The sequence below is a fragment of the Paramormyrops kingsleyae genome, chromosome 4, assembly GCF_048594095.1.
Source record: "Paramormyrops kingsleyae isolate MSU_618 chromosome 4, PKINGS_0.4, whole genome shotgun sequence".
NCBI lineage: Eukaryota > Metazoa > Chordata > Actinopteri > Osteoglossiformes > Mormyridae > Paramormyrops > Paramormyrops kingsleyae.
Genome location: NC_132800.1, coordinates 41816965 through 41833885, shown reverse-complemented (window position 1 = coordinate 41833885; position 16921 = coordinate 41816965).

Below are 16921 nucleotides of genomic sequence, written 5' to 3'. Positions count from 1 at the left end.
CTGATGATGTACAGGGAGTCCAGTGATGGAATGGTCAGAGGCGCAGGTGTCACTAAAAGATCCGGGCAAAAATGGGCTGCTGATATAACAGCAGCACAGGCAGAAACTGCGCTAAAACTGAAGGACATCATCAGGAACCCATGCACAGGGAGGGATTTACCCATTTCCGGCAGTGGGGCAAAGCAGACGGAAGGCAGAGGAGGGACATAGTTCATGCTGAGGTCCGACACCTGGAGGAAGAGGAACACAAGGCAAGGGTGGTGGAACTCGGATCTCAAGGAGCTTGGACTAAGTGGAACCTGCCAAAGCAGAAGGTAATGTGGATGGAGCTATGGAGACTGGAGTCTTTTCACATCTCTTTCCTGCTCCATTCAGTGTATGACACTCTCCCAACTCCATCAAACCTGCACAGGTGGGGACTGAGGGAGGACCCACTGTGCAGGCTGTCCGAGAGAGAGGAACAATGGTACACATCCTGGCAGGATGCAAGACTGCATTTAGTCAACAAAGATACAGGTGGCGTCATGACAAGGTCCTCACAGCACTGGCAGACATCCTGGACATCTAGGAGTACCATGACCTGGGGTCGCTGCTCGTGCGGTCAACCGGCTAGCTTGCAGGGCAGTTGTTTTGTATATTTTGTTGTTTTTGTGCCACGTCTTTGTTTTTTTCCTGCAGATGTGTATTGCCGCAAAAGTCCGTCTACGTTTTCTGTTTGTTTATTTATCTTTTTTCTAGTGTTCGACCACTTTTCTCTCCACTTTAACTTGACACGGACGTCTCGTTGGCTTCGCCATTGTTTGTGTACACTGCCGGCTCACTGTTACTATGGACAGATTACTCCACATTGCCCCGTAGTTTACATCAAACTCAGCAGGGATACTCTTATTGTCACAATGCAGGGCGGAAGCAGGCGAATGAAGCCGTGAATAGGGGATTGGGGCCAGGACGGCCTTGGGCAGAGATGCAGGGGCAAAGTCAAAAGGGCCGGGCGCGGGCAGGCGCGGGCAGAGCAGAGGCGACGGCCCCCTGTGGGCCGGGCGTGGGCAGAGCAGAGGCGACAGCCCCCTGTGGGCCGGGCGCGGGCAGAGCAGAGGTGACGGCCCCCTGTGGGCAGGGCTTGGGCATCGCGGTGGCAGTGGCTGCAACTTCCCCTGGGTAGGACTCGGGCATCGCAGTGGTGGCGGCGGCCTCCCCAGGGCAGGACTCGGGCATTGCGGCAGCGGCTTCCCCTGGGCAGGGCTCAGGCATCGCAGCGGCGGCGACTTCACTGGAACCTGGGTCAGGTACCTCAGGCGACCCTGCCAGATCCACCAGGTGAGAAAAACCCTCTCCAGCCTACGTACCTCCTCCTCCGGAGATGCAGGAGAGAGCTGGAGAAGTTGGTTGCTAGCTTCTGTCAGGGCCCGGCACAACCACGGTGACTGGAGGACAGTTGCAGTCAGGGATAGCTGTTTCCAGATGGCCTGAAGAGAGCGGAGCTCCTCCAGACGAGCCTGGACGGTGACCAGAACTTCAGGGGGGGCAGGTGTCCCGGAGCCTGGGGATCGTCCTTTTGAGTGGTTCATTCTGTCACACTGCGTAGCGCCCGGAGCGCAGACAAATGGACAGGAAGCCAGGGATCGGGAACACGGGGTTTAATTGCAGACAAGGCACGCAACAATACAGAATGATACTTAAACGAGGTGGAAGCCGCTTCCCCCTTCCGACAGTAACTCTTTCCAATGTGCGCTCACTACAGAACAAAATGCATGAACTTGCAGCACTGATAAAGTGCGATAGGGATTTCAGCAGAGCTAACTTGATCTGTTTTACCGAGACATGGCTGAACGAGGATATTGATAACATCAGCTTGGATGGATATTCTCTAGTTCGTTGTGACCGGGATGTAATACAGACGGCAAAGCAAACCGGAGGCGGACTCTGTATGTTCATAAACTCCAGCTGGGCAACAAACATCACGGTACGTGACATTGACTGCACCGCTCATTATGAATTACTGACTGTTTCATTCAGACCGTATTATCGTGAGTTTGGTCAAATAACAGTGATCTTGGTGTATGTGCCGGGGCCAGACTTTAAACTCGCGGCAGAGAATATTGCTGCTAGGTATAATAAAGCATTACATTACTCTGCTGATGATCCAGTCTTCCTATTGGGAGATTTTAACAGATGTGATGTCTCTGCACTATTACCTAATTTGGAACAATATGTCACATGCCCGACACGTATGAACAGAACTATAGATTTATGTTTTGGGAATGTGGAAGGTGCCTACGCTTCCCGGTCCCGCCCACCTTTGGGACTGTCAGATCACAACGTCATCCACCTTTTACCAAAGTACCGACAATCCTTAAAAAGGGTTAAACCGACTGTTTTGCACTGTCAAGCCTGGACAGAAAGCTCGATGGACATGCTGAGGGGCTGTTTTGAGGCAACGCAATGGGATCTGTTTTTAAGCGATAAGGACTGTCTGAGCAATTATGAGCTATTAAATGACACCATAACTGGCTATATTAATTTTTGTGTGGATTCAGTAATTGGAACAAGAGAAATTAAAATCTATCCAAATAATAAACCATGGGTCAGTAAGGAACTTAAATATCATTTAAACCTGAAGAAAATAGCTTTTATGCAGGGTGACTTAGGAAAAATAAAGGAGCTGACAAAGGACACTAGACGATTAATAAAAAGAGCCCAATTGAATTATAAAGATAAGGTTGAGGAGAAACTGAAGACTGGTAATGCTAGAGATGCATGGCGAGGACTGAACAAAATGATGGGTAGGGAGCAGAGACAGACCATTCAGTGTGACGACCCGGCCCACCTTGCAAATAATTTAAATATATTTTACTCCAGATTTGATAAGCATGACTTTAGGAGTGAGTGTGACGCTGTTTGCTCTAGACTGACCTCTGATCCAATGATTATTCAGGAGGAAAAAGTGATGACTATACTGCAAAAGGTTAATCCTCACAAAGCCCCAGGTCCAGACGGGCTCAAAGGGAGGGTCTTAAAGGAATGCGCAGTACAACTAGCACCAGCTGTCACGAAAATGTTTCAGCTGTTTCTGGACTCTAACTTTTATCCCCAGGCCTGGAAAACAGCAAATATTATACCTGTACCAAAAACTCAGTACATAAAAAAGAATAATGACTTTAGACCCATTGCTCTCACACCCCTCCTCAGCAAATGCATGGAGCGCTTTGTTCGGGATGAACTGACCTGCCAGGTAGCAGGATCACTGGACCCCATGCAATTTGCCTATCGGAACAACAGAGGGGTGGAGGATGCGACACTCACCCTGCTAAATAGTATTTACAGTCATCTGGACAAACCCAACACTCATGCTCGGATTCTTTTTATGGATTTTTCCTTAGCCTTTAATACAGTTCAGCCACACCTCCTCCTTGAGCGCCTTTGCGACCTGAAAGTTAGCGGTGGCATCATCCTTTTCATCAAGGAATTTTTGAGAGACCGACCACAGCGAGTTTGTATTAAGAACTGCCTCTCTAATGCTCTTGTCCTGAATACAGGTGTTCCGCAAGGATGTGTACTATCTCCCTTACTTTTTTCCATATATACAAATGAAATTCAGTGTAACAGCAGTCACCTTTCCCTCATTAAGTATGCAGATGATATGGCCTTAGTCGCCTGCCTTTGGGACTTAAACAGCTCTCCCTACCTTCAGTATATTGACACGCTGGCTTCATGGTTTGACAGCAGCTTTCTGGACCTCAATGTTAACAAAACCAAGGAGATGTGGCTAGTGAGCAGCAAGAAAGGAGGCAATAAGAATGCTGTGGCCACCTTCAAGCCAATTAGTGTGAAGGGTCAGGAAGTGGAGCAAGTCACCGAATTCAAATACCAATATTAGACAACCAGCTAAATTACCAAAATCATGTGGATTATGTGTACAAGAAAGGAAGACAGCGTTTGTCTCTTCTGAGGAAGCTCAGGAGTTTTAACACCAGGCAGCGCACAATGTCCATGATTTACAAATCACTGACTGAGAGTTTGCTGACATTTAACATAGTGTCATGGTATGGGCAACTGGCAGTTAAACAAAAGAACAAACTGGCACAAATCGTCAATCAGGCCGGGAAAATCATTGGACACAAACAACATCAACTCTCCTACTTGTACACACAGATTTTGACAAAAAAGGCACAACAGGTTTATCAAGATTCTATCCACCCTCTTCATTGTGCCTTTCAATTGTTGCCATCATGCAGGAGACTTGTAGTCCCATTAGCCAAGAAAAAAGGCTACAAGCGGTCATTTGTTCCGTCAGCTGTAACTATTCTTAACAAAGACTTTTTTAGTAGCAGATAGTGTTATTATCCAGGTATTTTATGTATTTTGTTTTAAATTCATTTATGTTAAATCTTTTGATTTTAACATATTTAATTTATATTTAGTTGTATTGATATATGTTTATTGTGTATAGTCTTGTCTGTATTGTGTGCTTACGTCACTGTTAAAGATGAATTTCCATCTGATGTAAATTTGATGGACATTAAAGGAATATTCTATTCTATTCACTACACGCAACACTACAATGACCGGACTGGGGATACTAACACAGACGTGGACTAAATACACAAGACAAGTCAAAATCAAATAGGAAACAGGTGATAACAATTAGGAAATAACACGAGGTAACGAGGTGGGCGTGACACACACGAGGATCGTACGGAGCTGGGCGTGACACTTATATGCTTCTGGGTGGAATCCCTGCTGCTATGGCTCTCTGCGGAGTTTATTTCGGTTAACATCAGCGAACTGGATCTTCCCGAAAGGCTGCGAGTCACATACACCAGAGACTTTTTGCTGAAACTCGGACTGCACCCCCAAAACACCGTTACCACAGATGCAATACCCCAGGAATTACTCTGGGACCACCAGACACACAAGGAAAAGAAGGCGAGGAGGAGAGGGAAGAAAAAGGGTGGAATCAGAGCCAGACTTAAGAGGGAGAATTGTAAATATTGTGCGCTTCCCTCCCTCATCCTGGCTAACGTGTGCTCTTTGCGCAACAAAACTGACGAGCTGCAAGCCAATGTGATGTAGGAATTATTAGCTCAGGTAATTTTTAATATCTCCACCAATATGTTTGAAATTAATTCAAGTTTAATTAATTATTATTTAATGCTGATTATTAACCAATCGTTATGCCGAATGGTCGGCTCCTCCAAACTCAATTGCGGTATCCCTGTGAGTCTGTTAATGTGAGACTTAAATGGGATTCACTAATTACCAGTATCGCTTAGTAACCTGGGTTAGAAGGCTCGTCCAGCGAGCTGTATCACCAGGTAATGTAAACGATTGGTAGCGAAGCTCCCCTCACGGCCGATGAGAGAGAGTCTCGCGATGTTTCAGGCGAGTTTGAGGTTCAGAGCGTGTTGCAAGATCGCACAGAGGCAGGAACTTAGTGTGAGTACTCAATGACGGAGGCTGAAGTTTTGTAAAAGACATGCATTTATTCCTAACTAACACTACAACTAACATAAGACAGACATTACACCTAACACACACAACACGAAATAACGGAATAGAACAAACGATGTAATTATGAAAATACAATGACCGGATTTAAATGAGTAACCTTAAATGGGAAATACTGTTCTGCAAAGCAAGCACAGTTTGTGGAAACACGACCTTAAAGTCTTATAGCAGGTTAACAGAAGAGCTTAAGTTGTTAGAATGAAAGGAAGCTGGTTTACTTGGTTGAAGAGTGGGGGGGGGGGGGTCTTGGCAGTTGATGGCAGAGCTGCTGAGCTGATGGCACTCAGAAAGGTGCGGCGTTTGGAGCAGTGGAGTGGAGCCCCTTTGGATTCTCTCTCCTAGTGAAGCTTTGTCTTGGGTGCTGTTCTCTGTTCAGCTGGGCCTTCACCGGAGGGTTTCTTGTGGGCTTCTCGTCTCCCGGGCTGATGGTCTTTTCTGCGCTTGATGATCTGTTTGCCCCAGCTGATGTTCTCCTCGACTCCTGGCCCAATGGCTGGCCATCCATTTGGCGGGTTTTCGGAAGGGGGTCTGTATCAGTCCTTTTGGGATTTATGGCCCGACTGATTCTCCCTTTACTGATGATTTTCATTAAGCTGTTATAACTTTTGATACATCCACTTTTATGGTAATCACTGACCAGATTTGGAATCAGGGGTGATTAACAATCAGTTTAACACCAAACATGCCATACCAGCTTCACAGGTACATACCTCATACCATCTGTATTAATTCAATTCAATTCAATTCAATTTTATTTATATAGCGCATTATCACAACATTACATTGTCTCAATACGCTTTACATTTCTGCCTCATAAGGACCCCCCATTGAGTAAGCCAAAGGCAACGGTGGCAAGGAAAAACTCCCTAAGAGGAAGAAACCTTGCGAGGAACCAGACCCAAAGGGGGAGCCCATCCTCCAGGGGCCGGCAGATGAGTCAAACAAAAAATTGTTTAATTGATTAAACAATTAATTATTTTATCTATGTGACTGATTCACATCAGTATAGGATACAGGTGTTTTGGGTTGCACCTCAACAGATGTTACACTTTGTGCGGATATTACATCAAATATTCATATTACAAACAGCACATCTTATCCATAGATAGGCGTGGCCGTTAGTTTGTGGTAATATCAATATAAGTTGCACATCTGGAAACAACATATTTTGTTTGGTGTGGCTTATGCCAATTCATCTTCTCCAGAATGGATAAGATACACCTTAATTCAGTGCTTTTAACATAGCATGGTAGAAACAAAGAAACTTGGTGACTGTCCACCAAGATCAGATAAGGACCACGAAGGAATGTTGGAAGAGAAGGGGGGGTTGTTAACTCTCTAAAAGTTAGGACACATTGGTTACACTCACTTTCCAGATTCTTCTGGTATACCATGAGAACATCTATACAATGGTAGCTATACCTATCTATTTATTTAAATTTATATGTGTTCAAGTGCAAAGGGGTAAAATAGGTGATGCATGGTTATAAGGGTGGCACACAAAACACTAAGATTGTCTAAGGACACATACAAACATAACATATCTGTAGTACTTTGTTCTACATCAATCACATCAGTTTCTTCAGGTACATTCCCTGCAATATGTGCTCCCTCATCAGGAAAAGACTGTTCTGCAACTTCGCAAACATGAACAGGTGCAATCTGCATAACATTCCACCCCCTATGATATCTGGAAATATGAGATGAAAATGATGTCTTTAGGTTAAAGGTCTTAGCACATCCATCAAAGGGGCAAGTTATAGCCAGACCTTCTTGTATGTGGCCACTCAAATGAAACACAAACCCTTTAACATCTGCATATTCTCTGCAACAAAAATTCAATGAACACTTTAACTGTACAGACACATTCTGATTCCAAGTTTGTCTGGTCTTTGTTTCTCTGTGTGTTCTTGACATATGAACAGCAAAGGAGTTAAATGAGAAAAATCTTTTTCCACAATCTTTATACCCACATTTAAAATGAACATTGTTAACATGTCTGTGTGATCGGCAGTGCTTCAGGTATTCAGTCAATGAGATGCATTTAAAGTCACAAACATTACAAGTGAACATAAGGGGGCGCTATGGAGCCACGGACCAACATGGCGGCTTAGTGGGTAAGCGCTGCAAACCCAAGCATTTATATACAGTCAAACCCAAGTTATCAATGACAACTAATTAAAAAACAACGTCAAAGACGACAAGTGTAAAAGAATGTGAGATTTTCACCAGGAAACGTCCCCAAAAATCGAAAATAGGCATTTCGCCATCGGAGCAAGACGACGAAGCTGTTGCTGTCGACATGACGGGCCTAACAGCCGTGCTGTCTGAATTGAAATCACTCCACTCCGAGTTTGGAGGATTTGGTTCCAAACTGGACAGTATAAATGACCGTTGTTGGAGTCATAACTCCGCCGGGTCCGTTGATGAGAAGAGATTCACTGCACAGTCGAGGAGTAGTTGCAAGTCACCAGTTTATTATCTATTCAGATTATAATCCGGGAGCAACCATCTGACATACATTCAGCATGTACAGGAAGAAGCTCAATCCATAAGTCTCGGGTTTGTCCCTTTATAGGCCTTCTGGGGTGTCGCCCCCCATCTCGGTAATTTTCCCTTTGCGTGACTACTACACATCTTGACATTTGCTCTAGTTAGCCAGTGAGTACATGTTCCCAATTAATAAGTAAGTACGTGTTTCCTTCTTTTGTTAAGCATAAGCAAAAATAAGTATCCGTTCTATGGTGGGTTCCTGTTTTCCTCGTGTCTCGTGCCAGGTCGTCCTGACCTGCTGGCGTACCGTCAGTTCCCAATTTCTCCAAACCGGGTGGGGTGAGATCACCCCGTCCTACCGGGCTAGTATCGGTTCCCAAATCTGCTGTCTTCATTATGTTAGACATATTATTAGAATTAGTAAGTAAATTATGATATGATTAACCCCTCAATTTCCCCCTTTTGATCTCCGCAAGGAGATCACCCTGATTTTTACTGATTATTTTTCGACTCATTTATGAACTTCCGCATTCCCCCTTTTTATCCCTGCTAGGAGATCACCTTACGGGCGAGAAAAATCAGTCTCCAAAGGAAGAATATCCCCCTCCTCCTGCTCGATGGGCAGGAGAGGCATCATTGGCACATAGGGGCTATCTCGCTTCTCTATCACAGTGGTAATAAGGCGAACTGACAGTGCGCGTACACAAGGAATACAGCAACATCCACAAGTAACTAAAATACCAGTAAAAGTAGCAATAGATATTAACATCGAAGCCATCAAACCTTTCCATCTACCAAAGACGGTGGTCAGCCAGTCATCCCAGATGTTAGAAATCCCGGAGTGGTCATGCATCGTTTTGGAGAGGGTCCGAAGGCCCTCAAGTGCCCTAGTCACTGAACCGTCTGGTGCGGTGTTATTAGGGATATAAATACAACAAACTTCCCTGAACATCGCGCACACCCCCCCCTTTTCGGCTAGTAACATGTCTAGTGCCATCCTGTTCTGCACGGCCATAAGAGAGGTCGGACCTAACTGTTCCGCCAGGCCCGCAACTGCGTCCCTAGTTAAGTTCGAGAGGCGCAAAACGTTGTAATGAACATAATTAATCCGATCCACATTTTTATTGGGGTGATGGGGAACAAGGCTGCAATAATGGGAAGGTTCTCAAATACCTGGTCGGCCAATTTAAACTCATCTGGCACTCCTCTCGGTATTCCTATGGCATCTATGTATGTTGGGGAATCTACCGTGGGATCAAAAGTAAGGGTCCCATGTCTGAGTAATAATCCCAGCAAAGCCACACCGCATAACTCCGGTATGACGCGTTCTGTTCCTGGCAATTTATCACGTCACATAAGTCGAACACGAAAGTGGTGGGGGTGCCTCTTATGTACTGAAGCTTCAGAGGGGCCTCTCCCCCTGATCCCACGCACTCGAACTGAATGGCTTCTCCAGTCTGGACAATGGAAAGCAATATAATCATCAACAATTTAAGCATTACACACAATACATTGGTTCCCCCACAAGTCCCCTTTTTATCTTGAATCTCTGCATCCTGGTCCTGATGATCTGCGACGGATGAGGTGTTGACTTCTTGAATCAGTCAGGGGTAGACTACCCTGCTGATCTGCTCAGGTCAAGGGATTATTCTGCCCTGTTGAGACCTGAGTCGTGTCTGGTTCAGCTGAACTGATGCTCTGTGTGTCTTCTCCGAGGTCCTTCTGTATCTCTGCGGTTGTCCTGCCTGGCTCCTCTGCAGCTGCACTCCAATGGAACCACGTGTCACCTTTGCCTTTTAGACGAACTGCGTGTGACGTCCTCTCAGTAACTCGGAAGGGGCCGGTCCACCTGGGTTCTGACCACTTCCGTTTGATGACTCTCAGGAGGACCCACTCTGCCGTGTGTGGTTCAGGTGGCTGATTCCCAGGTCTCGTTTCCTGGATCTGTTTGGAGAAATCTGCAACGAGAACTTGCAAACCATCATAATATGACCTCGGATTTCGCTCCCCCTTTTCATCAGGGGTCCAGGATAGCCCTCTCTGGGGTCCTGGGAACTGCCTGCCTGTCTGTCTGGAGCTCAAAGGGAGTAAACCCAGTCCCCCTATTTATAGAACACCGTACTATACATCAGTGCCAGCGGTAAAGCATCAACCCAATTCATTTTAGTCTGTGCACAGATTTTTGCCAATTTTTGTTTTATTGTTTTGTTCATTCGCTCCACTTTTCCCTGGGACTGCGGGTGATACACAGTTCCGAACGCATGTCTCAATCCCAACACTTTCTCCACCGTCTGGAGGTCCTCATTCTTAAAATGTGTCCCGTTGTCCGACCGAATCCTGTTGGGAAACCCGTGTCGCGGTATATACTGATTGATCAAGAACTTTATCACGGATGCGCCATCCTCCTTTTTTTGTGGGCCATGCTTCCGGCCACCCTGAGAATGCATCCACACACATCAACACATATCTAACCTCTTTCACTGGAATAAGCATACCTGTGTAATCTATGATGATTTCTTCCCCTGACCTGGTGCATGTTGGAAATTGGCCTTTCTCCGGCTTAGCTATGGGTCTTGAATTATGAAAGGTACAGGTCACACACTCCTGAACGTGTCCCTGCACCATTTCTTTCATAAACGGGTGCCACCACGCAGTCAAATTCTCTAACATCTGTCTCACCCCTACATGACCAACCCCGTGAGCTTCTGTTAAAATTGTCTGGCGAATCCCAGGGGGAAGGGCTGGTTTTCCTTCCTTATTCTGCCACAGCCCCCCTTCCCTGGATCCCCCTTTCATCCGGTCGGCCATGTTAATTCCTTCATGGGAAAAGTTCAAATTGGGTGCTTCTAGTATTTTGCTAAGTCTCTGCTGCCTGAGTGATGTCATGGTAAACGTTTGTGAGTTTACATAGGCCACCACGCTGTACGAAGTCAAAATATGCAGTGCGTGTCCCATTACTATGTGTGCTGTTTTCTGAATAATTTTGGCCACTCCTGCTGCATGCCTTGTGTAGGTAGGGTGTCTTTTTTCTGTTGTATAGAGTTTTACACTGACATACATCAGCACTCTCCTTTCTCCCCCTTTTTTTTCTGAAACAGGATGGCGTTCATAACGTCTCCTGTCTCAGAAACATCCAGATGGAACGGGAGAGAATAATCTGGGAGGGCTAGGTCTGCGGCCTGGGCCAATCTCTGCTTTAAGGTGATAAAAGCCTCCTCTGACGCCTGGTCCCAATTAAGGGATGCACTTAGGCGACGTAAGCCGTACTCTCGGACCAAAGCCCTCAGGGGCTGTGTGAGCCCCGTGTAATCTGGAACATAAGTACGACTGTAACCTGTGAGGCCTAAAAAGGACAACATGGCTTTTACCGTAGTGGGTTTTAGGTGATGCAGGATAGCTGAACGATGAGCTGGAGAGAGACCTGTCCCTGCGCTGGACAACACTCGACCTAAAAAGGACACCACTGTCCGCGCAACCTGCAATTTATCTTTACTGACCTTGAGCCCTTTTTCTGACAGTCGGAGCAATACTGACTGAGTAGCCTGTAGGGCCACCTCCGATGTTGGGGCAGCAATCAGGAGATCATCCACGTATTGGACGAGGGTGACACCGTCCGGGAGAGGACATCCGTGCAAAGCCTGCTTTAAGGCCTGATTAAAGATACCTGGAGAAAGGGCAAATCCTTGGGGCAGGCGAGTGTAGCTCAGCTGACAACCTTTATAAGTGAAGGAGAATATGTCCCTACACTGCTCTGCCAGGGGCAGACAGAAAAAAAACATTTGCCAAATCAATGCATGTGAACCATTTCTGTTGTGGGGTCAGATTAGTAAGGGCAACATATGGGTTCGGGACTGGAACCGTGGAGGTCAGCAGGAGGTTGTTTATGGCACGCAGGTCATGGGCCATCCGATACTTCCCTATCCCGGCCTTTTCCATCGGGAGAATGGGAGTGTTCCACGGAGATATGGAAGGCTCCAACACCCCAGCCTGTAAAAGGCCGTCTATTGTCTCGGCTATCCCGTCCTCTGCTGCCTGCTAATGGGGATACTGTCTGAGCCAGAGGGGGCCTTCCCCTGGCTGAAGTTGGAACTGCACTGGTGCACAAGATATTAGGCCCACATCTGTGGGGCTGGTGGACCACAATAAGTCTGGTAAAGATGCCAAGAGGGCCGCTGCTTTTGGGTGGTCCATCTTTTCATGCCCAGGATCTCTAGCTATCTGCTCATGTTGCAAGAGGGCTGTGTCCTGTGCTGCGACCTGTATGCAATAAGTACTGCAGGAGGGCGAGAAAGAGGCCTGTGGGATCTGGGTCTGTACCCAGTCCTTAGTATCTCTGGCCCGTTTAACCATTGGGCCCAAATTTTTAGCCTGGTGTTTGGGATGGAGGGCCAGAGAAACGTGTGGGACAGCTTCCTGTCCCATCATGTACCAGGGCAGCTATCCTGAGGTCAACAGGGTGGCTGAGGCTACCCCTTCGGGACCCACATAGATATTTTCAGAGGCAACTTGCCACTTATGGCCTTCTAGTCGCTCAGCAAACAGTTCCTCATACCACTCAGTATTTTCCCTATCATAGAAAAGGGTCACATGAGGAGAGTCAGGGGGGGCACATAGGGCTCTAGGAGCGAGATTCAGGGCCGCCACGCTGAGTAGGCCGCCAGGATGCCAGTCAGGCTGGGCTCCAGTAGTCCCCAATAGATGTCTGCCAGGGCCTGGTTCTGGACGGGCTGGACCAACCACTGTCCTGTCCCCATGGTCCGGGCGTCACAACGCAGGCGAGTGCCTTCCGGCAGGGTAACCACCAGTCCATCTGCACTGCACAAAATTGAGGCCCCCAACTTCACCAGCATGTCCCTGCCCAGGAGATTCACTGGAACTGAAGGAGACACAACAAAAGGGTGGAGGAAGGTCTGTTTCCCTACCGCAACCTTCACAGGTTTCGTTATTGGCAGTCTCTGTTCCTCCCCGGAGAAGCCCACCACGGTCACTGTTGAGGCAGACAAGTGATGTTTCTCTAGGACCACGTTAAGAGTGGAGTACGTGGCTCCCGTGTCCACCAAGAACGGCAGTACCTTATCCATGACCATGAGGGAGAGCATGGGGTCTGCCTCCCCTGCCTCCCGGGCCGCTCGTGGGCACCGTCACTGGGGAGAGGGAAACCAGTCCCACTCCCCCCCTTCCATCACCGGGTAGTGTCCTGCCGGGGGAACCGCCTGGGGGTGTGGTGCCATCACCTGTGGGTTGGGTGCCTGCACTTGGACTCTAGGAGGTCCTCCCCTGCCGCGTACACTGCGGGTGTGAGCGGGTGCTGGACAATCCCTTGCCCAGTGGTCTTCTGCCCCACACCTGAAACAGACACCTGACGGCGGTCCCCTTTGCGGGCCGCCCCTTCCCCAGCCCCGGCCCCTGTATCCCCGACCCCAACCGCCTCAGCCCCTTTCCCACTGTTGGCCCCACCCTCCCTGTTGGTAGGTGGGTGTCCCATTCCAGGGACCAGGTGGTTGAGGTGGTGGTCCCTCTGAGGAGACCCCTGCCACCATCTGCTTTCCCTGCCCTGTCTTTTTATTTTCATTAGCCTTTTTTCTTGCTTCACCCACTCGCAGCTTCAGCAGCTGCGACTGTAATTGCTTAAGGTCACTCTCTTCCTTTTGTACTTCCTCTTTTGCTCTCTGCAAGTGATGGACCACGTGTCTGTCCCATACATGGGAGTTTGCTCCTGGGAGATCTGGGCTGTCCAACATAGCTCCCTTCACTCCCTCTGGGACTCCCTCCATTACTCCCCGCCTGAACCATTCCCACTGTGCCCCATCCTGCCCTGGATGGCACCCGGTGCAACGGGTCCAATCCTCTTTACACTTATCCAAATATTCTCTGGGGTGGAGCTTAGGATCCCATGTAAACTTTGGGATCACTGCTCCTTTCGGGGCGGGGAATATCTCTCGCATGGCATCACCCAGGTCCACTATCACCCCTGTCAGACGCACACTATCTGCAAACGTAGTAACCCCTGCTCTGGCCTCTAGATCCTGTAAAGCATGCTTAGTCATACATCGGGCTGCCACTGCCCGGAAGTCCCCCAGGGCCAACGTCAGACCCTGAGTGAGTTGATCCAACTTGTCCAGCCACTGTCCTCCCCCCTCTGCCGGGGGAGGCAGCTTATCTGCCAAAGCCTGCACATCCCCTATAGAGAAAGGTTTGTATCTTTCCCTACCGCCTTTTTCACTGCGTCCTTCATCACCTGGATCTGCCGTGCTAGGGGCTTCCACACTATATTATTAGGAGGTCCCCATCCTCCATCATCTAACTCTCGATCAAACTCGGGATCCATTGTGATTGGACCAGCTATGTTAGTATTATTTTATTATTATTCTTAGCAGTTATTTATTATGGTATATTATTTTTTATATTTATTTACTCATTTATTATCTTTCCTATCTATTATTTTATTTATTTTTATTATCATTATATTTTTCCTTTTTTTTTTTTCTTTTTTCCTAGGAGCGCTTTTGCCTCTGGGTGTGGGTTCACCCAACCACACTTAGTACACTTTTTTATTGTAGTGGAATATCCTACTATTAAACACCACCCATACATGGAACAACTTTACGAACAATAGCTCTGCATTCACACTCACTGCTGCATTTCCCTTGAATAGGGCACGCCTCCCAAGCTCAATCCCTTCCAAATCAGCTGGGAGCGGGTGATAAGCACCCATGGCAGAAACAGCCCACAGCGTTGCTCACACACAAATCAGCACAGCAACACAAATAGCTTTAATTCATCCTTTTCATTCTCTCACATATTTTTAGAGAGAGGACCTTTTCCCTCTTGCCTATCTTGAGTTCGGGGGGTCCCTAATTCCCCGGGTTTCACACCCAGCTTCCCTATCGCTCGTCAACAAGTAGGGGGGGTCGCCACACCTAGGACACGCGGGGGTCCCGTACCCTCCGCTCCTGAAGGTCCTACTCTACGGCAGGGTCCCGTACCCTCCGTTCCTTAAAATCCTATTTTACGGCAGGGTCCCGTACCCTTCGTTCCTTAAATTCCTATTCTACGGCAGGGTCCCGTACCCTCCGTTTCTTAAATTCCTATTCTACGCTCACACACTGGCTCTACACACTCCTTATACACCATGCATAACAACACATAGACACAGTACATAAACACCATACAAGCCTGGTACCCACAACCTCCTCTTTGTGCTAATTTACAGACGGGCCACTGGACACTTCAAACTGCTTAATTTGAAATACCCAATATGCAGATTTCGGCATAACAGGCTCTGCTTACCTCTTCTTAGTCGGGCCCGCAGTTTTTCGGTGTCCAAGTAGGCTGCGTCAACTTAGCTGAATCGTAGGAATCTCCTGCTCATCCCGGACGAGCCCCCAAATTGTTGGAGTTATAACTCCGCCGGGTCCGTTGATGAGAAGAGATTCACTGCACAGTCGAGGAGTAGTTGCAAGTCACCAGTTTATTATCTATTCAGATTATAATCCGGGAGCAACCATCTGACATACATTCAGCATGTACGGGAAGAAGCTCAATCCATAAGTCTCGGGTCTGTCCCTTTATAGGCCTTCTGGGGTGTCGCCCCCCATCTCGGTAATTTTCCCTTTGCGTGACTACTACACATTTTGACATTTGCTCTAGTTAGCCAGTGAGTACATGTTCCCAATTAATAAGTAAGTACGTGTTTCCTTCTTTTGTTAAGCATAAGCAAAAATAAGTATCCGTTCTATGGTGGGTTCCTGTTTTCCTCGTGTCTCGTGCCAGGTCGTCCTGACCTGCTGGCGTACCGTCAGTTCCCAATTTCTCCAAACTGGGTGGGGTGAGATCACCCCGTCCTACCGGGCTAGTATCGGTTCCCAAATCTGCTGTCTTCATTATGTTAGACATATTATTAGAATTAGTAAGTAAATTATGATATGATTAACCCCTCACCGTCTAGATAAGATGGCAAGCTCAGTTGCGGCTTTGGGAAACGGGATGTCAGAGCTGAAACAAAATGTTACTTCTAACACAACCCGAATGGAAGAAGCTGAAAATCGGATAATGGCGGTGGAGAGGCTGCTGGAGAGAAACGATATGGAGTTAATTAACGCAGTGAAACGTGTCACCTACTTGGAATTAAAGGTTGAAGCCCTAGAGAACCGGAGCCGGAGAAAAAACCTGCGACTGGTCGACCTCCGGGAGGGCGCTGAGGGAGACCGGCCACTTCTGGAGTTTATACAGGACATGTTACCGCGTTGGCTAAAGTTAGAAACCGACAGGTCCTTTATCCTTGAAAGGGTCCACCGTACTTTAGCACCGCCAAGGCCAAACCAGAATCGAGCGGTCCTTATTCGGTTTCTAAAGTACCAAGTTCGGGAATTTGTTTTCCGCTCCACTAAACAGAAAAACGTCACACATGAGGGAAACAAGATTTTCTTTAATCAGGACTTTTCGGCTGAGACCATACGGCAGAGATACAAGTTTGACGCGATCAGGAGAGTATTCGTGGAAAAAGGACTTTTCCGTGGATTTCAACATAATCCGTGTAGGATGCGGGTTCTCCACAATGAAAAGATTCACTTGTTCTCGTCGCCGAAAGAAGCGGAGGACTTCCGTCATGGACTTGGGTGAGAAGTATACACTGATGGCCCAATAAATGACATTGCGCTGGGTCCTTAAGTTGTTACCTTTGAATTCTTAATTGACTCTTAAGTGACCAACTACAGTATTGGGTTTTGATAATGAAGTATAGTTTACAGTGCTTTTGTTACCTAAAAGGCTTTACTGTTTTGAACAACTCTTACGTTGCCTTTGTAAAAGAAATTGCATCTAAGGGGACATATGTATGACTCTAATATATTGGTTAATATGGGTTTCCTATGCATACTTATATTGTCCAGATATTTCACTATTTCGATTTGTGTTATTG